Source organism: Octodon degus, unplaced genomic scaffold, assembly GCF_000260255.1.
Source record: "Octodon degus isolate 3935 unplaced genomic scaffold, OctDeg1.0 scaffold00111, whole genome shotgun sequence".
NCBI classification, from domain to species: Eukaryota; Metazoa; Chordata; class Mammalia; order Rodentia; family Octodontidae; genus Octodon; species Octodon degus.
Genome location: NW_004524687.1, coordinates 401,934 through 415,949, shown reverse-complemented (window position 1 = coordinate 415,949; position 14,016 = coordinate 401,934).

The window sequence follows — 14,016 nt, the reverse complement described above, 5'->3', positions numbered from 1 at the left end:
ATGTCAAGGACACTAGGAAAGCAGCTTGCAGTTATTTTAGGAAAAGGATTTTCTGCTCCCAATTCCTATCATATTTGTTATTATTTTAGTTCAATGTTTGATGAATAAGTTAAATTCCATAGTCACTAGATAATTTTGATTTTCCTTTTCTACCGAGTTTTTCCATGTTTACCATTCACCTTATATTTTGAGGACTCACTGTGTTATTTGAAGTGCACAGATTATACCAATGGAAAAATTAAAATGAGCAAATTCCATTCCTCTTAGGTTAATGAAGGAGTGAGAAAAGAGAGAGCGAGCGAGCGAGCGAGCGAGAGAGAGAGAGAGAGAGAGAGATTTAGATACAGAGAAAAACACTAACTGTGATGGATATCACAGTTTACATTATACCTGAAAGTGATCAGTATTGTGGATAAGGAAAATGAGAAGCTGATGTAGTTAGGTGTAGGGGATCAATGTAATTTGGGGTGCAGAAAGGTATGGTTGAAAAAAACTGTGTTTCTTTTTCTGACTATAAGAGTGAGTCATGGAAGAGTTCTAGGTAGAGGGCTGACAGGAGCTCTGATGTGATCTGATGTCATCTATTGAGGTATCTCCTGGCTGCTTTCCTGAGAATGCATTATAAAGAGGGCTGGAGCTGGAGTGGAGTGAGTAGCAGTCCCATGTGAGAACATGCATCCTTTAGATGGTCCATGTTCCTGGCTTTTCCAAACCTCTGGGGTTTCCACTGAATAGGCTTCTCACTCACAGGCTAGCATGACCTCACATGGGTGCTAGCAGTGGGCACAGTACAAATTGGCCAGCAGCTTTGCTTTTGGCTACATAGAGTGGGTTCTATCAGATTACCCATCCTGCTTCTGAAACTATAAAAAGTAGATAAAATTTAAACAGTAGTATTAATGACATTCTGGAGACACTGCAGGACACTTAAGGCACCAGAGCCCAGCATCTCAGAGATGGAAATGACATTGAGATGCACCGCACATTTCTCCCCACTTCTCCTAGCCGGGAATTTGTAAATTTCAAAGAGACTGAGCCTGAGGACAAGATGAAAGGAGGAGCAGAGATCTCCAGCAGACATGCAAACAGGGGGAGATGACATAGAAAGGTAGATCTTTTAGGGCACCTTGAGTTAGAGAATGTGAGGCTTGAGAAAAGATCAGGGACAGGGAGGCTGACATTTCCCACAAAGGCATTTGTTTTCCCTAAGCTGGATGGAAAGAGAGAGCTGGTGAGGGGACAAGCTGAGCAGTGAAGCTAAGCCATAGCCAGGACTTGAGACCATCCAGAGAGTGTCCCTGAGGCGTAGCTGGGAATACAAACATGGGAACTTAGGCTGAGACAAAAAATGTAGGCCAAAATCTCATACAAACATAAGATCTGACATGACTCCAGGTTATTATTTTCCCAGAGTAGAGCAAAGTAGAAAATGATGTTCATCCTTAAAACAGAAGTCCTGTTTTAATATCTTCATCCCAGAAGACAGCTGTTGTATCAGTTTATATTCTGATACTCCTCTGCTACAGGGAGATGTGTAGAGGACGATAATGTTTTTCATTTGGCCAGAATGTTTGATACACAATATCTTCCATTCTGAAATTTATTAATTGGTTTTTAGGAGATAGAAACATGTGACCACCACCAAGAAAAAGTAGAAACTATCAACAGCTCCATAGGCTATAAATTGTCAACAGATTAAATAACAAAATGGAACTTTCCACAAAAAAATGGGACTCTTTTAGCTAATAAACCAAATTAAATGAAAATGATAGAACTGTAAAATAGAAATTAATGATTCAATATGCATTCAATAGCAGGTCATATATAAGAGAATGGATCCATAAATTGGTTAATAAATTAATAGGAAATACTTTCATTTTAAACATAGAAAGAAAGGAAGTCAGAAAAGGGAAATGAAAGGACAGGCAATATGGAAAACAAAGGATATTTTGAACAATCAAAAATGTCTATAATTAGAATTTTAGACAAAGAAGGTCATAGAACAGAAGCACTATTTGAAGACATAACAGCTGAGAAATTTCAAAATTGACAAAAGCCTGTCAAATATTACATAAGAATTGTTAACAAGAAATGTGAATTAAAAGAAAATGCACACAGACATGCACATACACACATACACTGCACATTTAGCAGCACAATAAGCTGCTAAAAGTTAGACAAAAGACATTTTTAAAAATATCCAAGGGAATAGAGACACAATATCTTCCCCAAAAAGCTGCAATGATAAAGCGAGCTCAATTCTCAGCAGAAATTATATAAGCACAAAGAAAAAAGAATAACAAATGTAACATTCTGAAAACAAATAATTTCTAGTCTTGTATTTTTATTCATTAAAAGTAGTCCTTTGAAAATAAAGCCAGGTAAACAGAATATGGGACAGTTTATTGGCCGACATGTAATGAAAGAAATTATCCCAGAAATTTTCAGGTAATATGAAAATGGCAGAAATAAAAAACAAGAAAGAAAAATGAAAAATAATGTATAGCTAAAACCCAAATGTCTATTTTATATGACAACAATGCTACATACTTGAAATGTACTTGAAAATTATATATATGATTAAAGTACATAATGCTAATAATACAAAAATAGGGTAGGTTTTGTGTTGATAGATTAACCTTAGTCATGATACAATAATGAAAGAGTATTTCTAATGGAGAGAGAAAATTCAATAAGACAAAATCATAAATGTTTGATTAATATTAATTCAAAAAAGGAATAAAGTGCATCAAAGAAGATAAATAGTAAATGGTGCATAGATTTAATGACAAGGAATCAGGAAAATGCTTCTTGGCCATGTACCAGTCTTCCTTGGTTTTGTATGAGCCCAAACCTTCACAAACTGTTACCTAAGTAAACCTTTCTTCCCTTCATTTTTTTAAAAAAATGTATTTAGTGCAGGGTCTACAGGGTCTCACTACACAGACAAGACTTGTGATCTTTCCTGTTTTTCATCCTTCTGAGTGCTAGGATTGCAGGTATGTGCCACCATGTCCAGTATCAATCATTGTCTCAGTGTTCCCCAGGGTAGGCTGGCAAAGCAGGCCAGGATTGAACCCCTGGCCCCTGTGTCTGCCTAAGCAGGTGCTTCAATCCACTGAACTATCTAGCCAGCCCTCTTCCCTTCATTTTGGGTTTTGGGTATTTTGTCCCAGTACTTAGAGAAAAGTAACTGAGACAGAATTTGGTACCAGGCAAGTGGGGTCATTGCTGTGACCAAATCTGACCATGTGGATTATAAACTTTGAGAATGGCTTATGGGAAGAAATAGGACATTTGGAGATGTCACCTACAAAAGAAGTGCTAGAACAGCTTCAGCTGTTCTGTAGGGGAAATTCTGGTCAAAGCTCAGAAGACCAGAAGGCTGATAGAAAGTCTACCTGTAAAGAGCAGGCTGGGGAGATTTCTGCTGGGAATAAGGACTACTTTGGTTGTTAGCCTCTGGATGATTTGTGTTATGGCTTGGCAAAAAGTTTGTCTGAATTTTGCTCATGTCCAGAGACATTGCCTGAGACTGAGATTAAGCATGGTGGACTGATTAATCTTTCATAAGAAATCTCAAAGCAGGCAAATATTGAAGGAGTGGAATGGCTATTGTTGGGGGCTTTTAGTCAGATTTATGTTGAGAATGAAGAGCAAAGAGCCCAGCAGTATGATTTAAAATGCGAATTTGGCCAGAAAGGAAGTTCCAATAAAGCTGTAGAATGCAAAAATAGAGCTGAAAGGATCTCCATTATGAAGAAGGAAGAAGAGAATGGAAAAACTGGCCTGAGGTCATCACAGGAGTCATCAAGTCTTCACCCTTTGCAGCCTCAGAACCACAAGGGTGAGGGATTTTACCTTGGAGAAAAATCCACAGAGCCTCATGTTCTAGAATGGAGGCAGCGGCCACACCAGGTTCTAAAATGGCACCTCCATGGAGAATTTATTCCTTGGAATCAGGGTCAGAGCACTCAGCACTCCAGGCACTGGACCCATGCAGCTAAAAGAAAAGAAAGCCTGGCTACTCTTTCCACTGCCAGCAGACCTTGGCATCATCCATGTAGTGCTGGTTTTAGATGCTTGCAGAAAAAAGGAGTTCTGAGGTTAAGAAGGCTTCCACCTAGATTTCAGAAGGGCTGGGAGGACAGGCTATATGTCCCTGGGAGGGCAGTGTGTAAAGTTGTGAGTGAGAAGTTTATTCAGTGGAAACTCCAGAAGTCTGGAAAAATCATGAACATGGACCATCTAAGGGAAACTGCAAAGAGAGAGCAAAGCTGGCCTAAGAGAGAAGCCATGGTAGCTACTACCAAAAGTGCGATGGTCCAGAGCTATATGAAGTTCACAATTTGTCACAGGTTACTTTAGATATTCCACATGGAATTATAGGATTTAATGTTTGCTCTTCTGGATTTTGGACTTGCTTTGGTCCCAGTGCTTTATATCCTGCTGTGTGTGCCTTTTGGAATGGTAGTGTTTACCTTGTGCCATTGAATGTTGGAAATGTTCAACTTTTCATTTGTACAAGGGCTCACAGCTAAGAGCTTGCTTTAGGTCTTAGAGGAGACTTGGTACTTGGACTTTTCAGCAACAGTGAAACTTCTAGGAACTTGGCAGATCTTAGAAATGGAATCAAATGCCTTTTTGCACAAAAGAATGTGCACGAGTTTTTGGGTATCCAAGGGTGAATGTTATGGTTTGTGTCTAGTTGTCCCTGCAAAGCCTCATGCAGTCATGGGTAGACTTCTAGACTTTGTGATTAATTTGATCCAGGCTGGGATTACAGGTGTGAGTGCTACTCACAGCCTAGGACAGACAGCCTAAATGCAGCACAGAGGAGACAGAGTTGCTCACTGTAGCGATTGTTGCTGCTACTTCTCCCATTTGCTCTTGCTGTTTTCCTGTATTCCACTGTCATGAACTGCTGCCCTCTGCCATGTACCAGTCTGTCTTGGAACAAGCTTTGTTTAAACTAAAACTTCCACAAACTTTGAGCTAGATAAACTTTCCTTCCTTCATTTGGGTGTCAGGTATTTTGTCCCAGCAGCAGAGAAAAGTAACCAAGACATAAATATTTGATTAATCTTAATTCAAAGAAGGAATAAAGTGAATCAAAGAAGACATATAGTAAATGGTGCATAGATTTAATGTCAAGGAATCAGTAACATGCTTCAATTAAGTAGAAAGTTTCAAGATTTTAAAACCCAAATATATGATGGTGACAAAAGGTATACCTTAAATGTAAGGTAACCTCATGTTAAAATTGAAACATGTAAGTGATAATGTAATATGTGGGGGGCCAGGGATATAGCTCAGCAGTTTAAATGCCTGCTTGGCAAGTGTAAAGTCCTGAGTTTAATTCCTGGTAAAAAATAAAACAAAACAAAATAACAACCACAAAATGTGGATGTATAACCAAACATGATATTTAACCGAAACAAACTGTTGTCATTTTGTTAATGATAGAGCATACATTAAGGCCACAAGTATTACTAAAAACAAAATTATTTCTGGCTATAAAATGGCCAGTCCACTAGAAAGATTTTATTTTGAGTTCATTTGCAGAAAATAAAATACTCTTAAATGCTATTAAGTTCTAGCAAATCTCAAGTAAAATAGTCTTAAAATAAAATTTCAATAAATTAAAGGAGAAATGTTTTAAAACTCTGCTATCATACTGAAAGAGTTTAACAATTTTCTTGATAGCTGTTGGAAGATGCACTATATAATAGTAAAATAATAAGGCCCAGGATAAACAACACACCTGACAAATGTTCCCTAATGGGTACATGCACAACACTGTATTCAAGTTCTTAAGTGCTTGTGGTCTGGCCCATATAATAAATCTTACCAAATTTTGATCCACTGAAATTATCCGGTGTGGTTTGTACTATAGTAAAATAATGTAGATACAAACAGCACTAAAAATTCCAAAACTTTTAAAAAACTGAATTAAATAGACACAACCTAATACTATATAAAACAGAGAAGTTGAATTATCAAAGGAAAGTAAACTTGGCCTCAGAAGGACAAGTCTGAAAGGTGCCCCAAGAGCAGATCCCTCCGGTCTGCATGACACGTTCTCACCTCCTCCTTGCCAAGCATTCTGTACACAGGACTGCATCTGCCCAAAAGGAGCCCTTTCTGATTTCTACAAAGTCTCTGAAGAGATGGCAGTGAAGGCTTCAGGGAAAGCAGGCCAACGTCCAATACAGGCTACTCCAAAAGTGTTCTGAGAGCAAAGGCTACATACATGCTGGGCCACACATGAAAGAATGCACACAACATTGTTCCTAGGAGCCCTTTTAGTGGAACCAATGGTGAGTGTTCTGCATCTGCCAGAGGTTTCCAGCAACCAAGAAAATAATCAGGAAAAAGTGACTCACGGCAATGGGCCTGTCAAGGAGCAGGACACATATGCATCTCTGGAGTCAAGATAGATGAGGTGATTAAGGGAAGGGTGGAAATGCTATATTCAGAAAGGAGAAAACTTTCAATTTCCAAACATTAAGTGAGGCAAAAACTGAGTGGACAATATGCTGATAGTCACATTTCTAGAGCTGAGGCACAAAGATTATAATGGTACAATGATGAAAATTCAAGTAATTGAAGTATAAGAATAAATATTGATATGGAGAATACCTCTCTGAAATTGAGTGCAAGAAATGAGAATGAGAGAGATAAACATTAAAGTTTTATAATAACTTATAGTGAAAAAAACCAAAAATATGCATAAATTTAAATCTGTATCTCACATCATCCTATTAATAATGCTTACCACTGGGACAAAAATGTAGCATTTTCTAAATAATTGGGACTCTACCAAGAAAACAGAAGACATGCAAGAGCTCACATTATAAATGTCCTAAAAGTTACAAATGTAGAACTGAAACAAAACAAAACAAAAATGTCATCCTGGGAATGAGTTAAAAGAGCTATATTTACATGTTAAGGAAAAGGTGATTTTGAATGAATAGTTACATAAATTAAAATTATTAGAAAGGCTGCAAATAAAAACAAGAGAAAAGTTGCAACAGATACACCTTAATGAGAACAAAACAGTGATTCTTACTCTTGTTAAGCAGCCTGGCAGGAGGCAGGCTGCAAACACAATAGAACAAACAAAGAGAAAATTTTTAAATGCTGCCAGGTGAAATTCAAATGTAAGTCTTGTATTACAAAACATTAAATGAACTCAAAATCAAAACTATACATTATGCAGGAATAATTAGGCAGAAAGCACTAGTACTGCAAGATCTGAATAAAATTTCCAGTCAGGCAAATCATGATGATGTTGCAAAATATCAGATGATCACTTCCAAAGAGGAAATATTTACTTTGCTCCCAGCTGCACTTGTTTCAGTCCATGTCTCCTGGCATTGCTGCTTTCAGCCAGAAGAGGCCAACTCTGTACATCAAGATGGGTGGGCACAGGGGTGGCACTGCTCACCTGGTGGGGACTGGAAGCAGAGAGAGCCAAGGGCCGAGCCTGGCTGGATAGTCTCTGCCCACTGTGACCTTACTCCAGCTGCTACCATGCCACCACCTTCTAGTTTCACAGGCTGGTGACCAATCCTTTCACACAGTAGAAGCGGGGAAATAGTTTTAATCCAAAATATAGTATATGGAAAGTAAAAATTACATGACAAGACATAATAGATAATTTTAAAAGTAGGTAGAACCCATTTATCCATGCGAGGTGGACCCTCTAAAAAGATCGCTAGTGTCCTCAAGTTACTTTGAGTGTAGACACTGTCCTGTGCTCTGACGAATAGAACACACAGGTTGCGGGAAGTCACAACCTTGACTCCACTGCAGTCTGTGAGACTGTTCGAGGAGACAAGAGCAGAATGTCTCCTTGGTAGTTGAATTAAGTTTTCATGAGGAGCAGATCTAAAGGGCACACACCTCAGGAGTCCTCTAGGTGCTGTAGGAACCTCTGCAATTTGGGAAGGGTCTCTACAGTCTGCAGATGCCCTCTAGAATCTGGGCATCCTCCTTATTCAAAAAAAGTCTCCGTGCTTGCCCGCATGACAACAAAGAAATGCATTCTCCAGCAACCCAAAGGAGCCCACAGGTGGATTCCTCCCAACAAATTCTCCCAGAAAAAAAATACATTTTGGCTTGTACCTTGATTATACCTTGAGAGAGTATGAGCAGAGGATACAGCTGAGCCACATTTGCATTCCTAAATCCAGGGAAGAGTGAGAAAGGAAGTATGAAATGTTTTAAGCCAAAAAGTTAGTTACAATTTATTACCCAGCAATAGAAAGCTTCTATTCTGTTTCTTTATTCACATATACCAGTACATTCAAAATGGAGAGGAAGTACAACATAAGTGTTTAATTTAAAAAATATTAAATGTATGTTAGCCTAAAATGAAAGAGCAGATTCCAAAAAGTAATAGTATTAAACAATTATCTGATCATAATGTAATAAAACTAGAAATGAAAAAGCAAATGAATCCAAAAAAATTATACCTTCTATAAATTAAACAAAGCAAAACTAAAAATACTCCTAATGTACCACTAGTTAAAGTAGCAATCCAAATGAAATCACCAATTTTTAGATATTCTTTCTGCAGTACTTGGGAGGGAACTAAGGGCTTCATTTATGCTCAGCAAGTCCTGTACCACTTAGTTGTATGTCTAGTCCATTTAAAATTTTTATTTCAAGGCAGAGTTTCTCTGAGTTGCTCAAGCTGGTTTCAAATTTGTGATCTTTCTACCTTCTGAGTAGCTGGGATCACTGGTATGTGCCAATATGCTCAGCCAAATTATAAAACTAAAATTAAAATCATAAGTAAGTTGGGGCTGGGGAGACAGCTTGGGGGTCTAAGCACCTGCCTGGCAAGCACAAGGACCCAAGTTTGACCCGGTACCACATGCCGTGCTGGCCCCAGAATGCAGGCACCCTGTGCCGGCTCCAAAACCCAACATTATGGTGCATGCCTGTAATCCCAGCGCTGAGGAGGCTGAGACAGGAGGATCATTATGAGTCTGAGCTAAGTAGCAAAGCCCTGTACCAAATAAATAAAAGATTTAAAAAATCTTAAAAATCATGAGCAAATCCAATTTATTTCAAAAATAAAAATGATTCAATATTATGAAATCTATAGATATATTGTATAATGTTAAGAACATTAAGAGAAAAGATCACTTCTTTGATTTTCAAAGGATATTGTGAAAATATATAAATATATTACTCATTATTTTTAATTGTAAAACACATTAACAAAATAGGTGTCTATAGATACTTCTTCAAAATGATAAAATATATCTACCTCAGTCAAAAGAAAAAAATACTGGCATCTTATCTAAAGCCAGGAAAAAACCAAAATGAAGACATTCTCACCAAAATTTAACATTGCCTTTTACATATCTTTCATTTCAAGGAGACAAAATAGAAAAATGTTTGAAAGAAGAGATTAATTGCAGATGACATATGTATATACCTGAATACCACAGTAGAATTAGTTAAAATTTTTATAATCAAAGACAACCTTGGGGAACTACTCAGACTGCTTCAAAGTTCAGGGCCCTCTAGGGACACCTGAGGACATGACACCACTGGCCTAGCACAGGCACACAGTGGGATACAGTTTTGTAACCACAACTTAGCACAGATAAATACACAGGTATGGGTTATGGCACTATGTAAGGATGTAAATATGAGATAACAACCTGTGTAAGGATTATACAATAAAGATGCAGGCTGCTCTTGAGCTCTTGTAGTGTGTGATGCTCCAAGCTGCCTGCTGTTGTTCCTGATGTCTTGTACACATGCTTTCTTTACCTTGGGCACCTCACCCATGAAAATCTTGGGCATGCCAAATGGGCTTACAACGCAGAAAGGTAGCACATTATAAAATGTGTGCATAGATAATCAAAGTTTTCATGTAAACTACCCATATAGAAGATCAACATTAACAACAGGGTGCTTACCCGAGAGTTCAGAAGTTTAAAGTACCCCTGAGGCAAACACAGTCAGGCACAGGGGACTGCAGTTCGATTCCCAGCCCCACAAGCTGCACCACAGCTGCCCTTAAGGCATCCAGAACTAGCCAAAAAAAAATCTATGTTAGCAACAAATTCCACTTGAACCTAAAGTTTCTCAGCTTTCATGTCACTGAAACACACTGTCAAATGCCCACAATTCACAGGAGGAGAAATTTAATTTGACTCATTGTTTCAAAGGGTTCAGTCTATGCTTTACTTGCTCTAAGGTAGAAACATCTGGATGAAAGGGTGTGGTAGAGGAAGAGTGGTCAATTCCTGGTGGTCAGAAAGCAGAACAACCATGGGGAACCAAAAAGGAAGGAGTCAGGGACAACTACAGTCCCCAGGGTCATGCCTCATGACCACCCAAACATATCCAGACTAGAATTTGAGATCCACCAGCCTCAATCTCCCTTTTTGAGTACCTGGGATTACACATAAGCACCACTATCATCAGGTACACATTGTTACTGACTACAGTCATCCTAGTAGTTTTTCAAATGTCACTAGAGAAGTTTACATAACTTTACAAGCTCATTCTAAAATTCATAAGGAAGAGGGCCAGTCAAACAGCTTAGCAGATTAAAGCATCTGCAAACAAGCAGGCACAGGAGCAGGGTGTTCAATTCCTGACCCCCAGGCCTGCCATGATGGCCCTGCCCCCAGGGTGCGCTAAAACAGCAATTAAGGGGCTGGTGAGATGGCTCAGTGGTCTAAAGCACCTACTTAGAACAAGCTTAGCTAAAGCACAGGGACCGCAGTTCAATCCCCCAGCACCACATGCCAGCCAGCCCCGCCCCCTGGTGGGCTGAGCTGGCCACACACACACACACACACACACACACACACGAATAAAAATAAAAAAAATAAAAAACCCCAGCAATTAAGACAGCATGATGGGGTGGTGTGCACCTGTAATCCCAGCTCCTGGGAGAATGTAAACAGGCAGATCACTATGAGTGATGTCTGATCTAGTAGTGAGACCCTGAATACCCTGTAGACCCTTCGCTAAAAATACAAAAACAAATAAATACATTAATGAATTAGTTAATTAATTAAAATTCATATGGAAGAATGAATGAAAGTAACCATGTGAAACCCAGGAAGTAAGAACTATGAAGGGGAAATTTTTTGTCTAGTCAGCTTAGTTTTAAAACTTCATAACCTTCATAATTAATTCAATCTGATATTGTGATGTCCCTGGCAGGTAAACAGTAAGGAAGCAATTCAGTGTTTTAAAGTAGAGCCAACTAAATCAAAGATTTAATAAATAATGAAAGCAAGCTCTTAAATTGAAAAAAAATCTTACATTAGCACAAATAATAATGGCCTTTAGAAAGGGCAACTGGAGTTGGGAGGGATGTATGAGGGAGGAGAAGGGAAAGTAAAGTACAAAAGATCAAGATGCTCTAAAGAAAGAAGCATTCTAGGAGCAAAGGAGGAAATCATCTGAAAAAAGGTAAGGTTTTATCTACAGACTACAGCAAAGAAGATAAACTCCAATGGATCAAGGATTTAAATATAAAACAAAAGTAATTCTGTACAAATCAGCTTTTCTTTTGCTCAGACTAAAATAGCTGACACCTGCAATTTAAAGGAGAGCTTTATTTTTGCTTAGTGTTTCAGAGAACTGACATCATGACGGACTGGGATTATGAAGCAGTACATCATTGGGATGCTGCTTTGCACAGGGCCCAAAGGAAGAGAGCTCAGGAGAGTGCAGGACAGAAAAGGGTCCATACTTCACCTCTGCACACAGAGGTGTGCTTTTCTGATTCTGTAGTCAGTTTTCAAACTGATCAAGTTACTCAAGTTAACAGTTAATCACTACAAATTCAAGTTATCAAAATCCAAAATTAGTGAATTCAATTCTTATCTTTGAGTTGGAAGGCTTTTTTCATTGTGATTGCAAATGCAAAACAAAAGGCTAAAAGTAATAAAGATTAATACATTTAATAATTCACCAGTAAAGTGAAAAATGGACAACTATTTGTCACCTGTGAAAGCATACAAAGAGTGTGAAGAAACTGAGAGGAAGTATACTATCTCCAGTGGAAAAGCGGGCAAGAGGAAAATCAAGCAAATAGAAATTGTTCAGAGACACAAAAATATCAACCTTATTCATGGAAAGAAATAAATGCAAAATAGCCTATATCTAGACACTTTCATTTTATCTCTGAGTGATGATAAAATCTGAAGATTTGGTAACATGGTGTCTATAAGCAAAAAGAAATAAGGACTCTCATACAATGCTGATAGACTGAAAATTATTTCCAAAAGTGTTGTTAAAACAAATAAACAACAGAGTCAAGTACCAGGCAGGACAGCCACAAATTAAAATCTACCCAGGCAATTTAGTGAAAACTTGTCCCTAAGTAAACAATAAAAAGGGTTGAAAACATAACTCAGTAGTAGAGAATTCCTGGCTTTCATCCCTGTGACCACCAGAACACACAAAACAAGAATAAAAGAAAATAAATCAATAGTATGCAAAGTATATTTCCATTATGGTAAAAGAAGCACAGAGTACAATAAAAGAACAATCACATTTTTCCATTTGTATAAACATTTCTGGAAGGATTATAATTGCCAATTAAAGAACAGGGCACCTTACTTAATTTAGATGCTACATAAAATTATACAATTATATGATATAATACATAATTATATACGCATTATATATACAGTTATATATATTATATGTGTCTCATGTGTGTCTCATGCAATATTTGGAACATACTTCTACTAAGGTAGTATTGGTTTTCTGATAGTTAAGCAAATCAGGTGTGATTAGTATGCAAATTCTGGCAGTGCTGGAGGTGGGGATACAGCAGTAACATAAGGAAATGTTCACCTATGGAGGTGGAGAAAGTGAAATCCTCACAGGCAAACATAAGGCAGGAGCTAGATGGAGACATTTTCTTCTCCATATTTTATAGTTTTCTAAAACCATGCATCTTCACTACCTTTAAAATAATAGAAACAAATATAAGTAGTAAAAGGTAATATTCTAATAAGTGGACTACTTAAAACCTTGTGTCATTAATTGAGATTTCACTTATATGTTGTTTATTAAAAAAAGACTCCATATATCACCTTACAATTTGAAAATATAAATGTTGATAAATTAATGGATAAAGTCATTTTTTTCTGTGATTTTTATATTTTTAGCACATTGTATTTCCTGCTAAGCTTCTTGTTTGCTCTGTTCTACAGTGGGAAAAGAATCGAACATCTGAGATTTGGGATAGAGAATAAAATTGTCATAAAGTATTATACTTGAAAAGGCAGGCTCAGCCAGGTTTTTGAAATCTTCCCAAATCTTCTCAGCCTTTTGACAGCTTCTCAGATAACTCAAATGGCCAAGCAGACATGTTGCTATAGCAAACACCAGGTGGGGAAAATATCAAAGAGCACTGTGACAGAGGACTTGTTAACACGGCGAGCCTCATATGGACACCTGGCGGCACACACAGTCACGCGCGCTCTCGCACCCGCGAGAATGCACACAGAAGCACAGGTGCGGGAGGGCCAAGATAGCCAAGAAATTCCAGATTTTCTTGGTGGCTATAAACATGAGTTATTGTTCTAATATAAAAATGTAACATAACCCACTAATGGAGAAAATGGAAAAATATTAAGAAATAATCTATCTGGGTTCTCCCTTTAAATAACATGGTGAAATAAATGCAATCAATTACTGACGAATCTCTCTCTGGTGTTAATTATTTTAAAATTAACTCTCTTCCCTACATTTTTGAGATGAGAAGGGTGAGGAAATTACAGCCCAGGGCTTCTTAATGGTAAAGATATAGTTCTGATGATTTTCTTTTCTTAGGCATCTGTTTTGTTTGTTGTTTGTTTGTATTTTGCCTTATTTAGTTTGCTGTGCTGGGAATTGAACCTAAGGCCTCATAAGTGATTGGCAAGAGCTCTTCCCTGGAGCTAGTCACCCTGTCCTCATTTTTAAAATACTAATAAATGGCTTCTTTTTGGGTGTCGATATTTTAAGAAAATG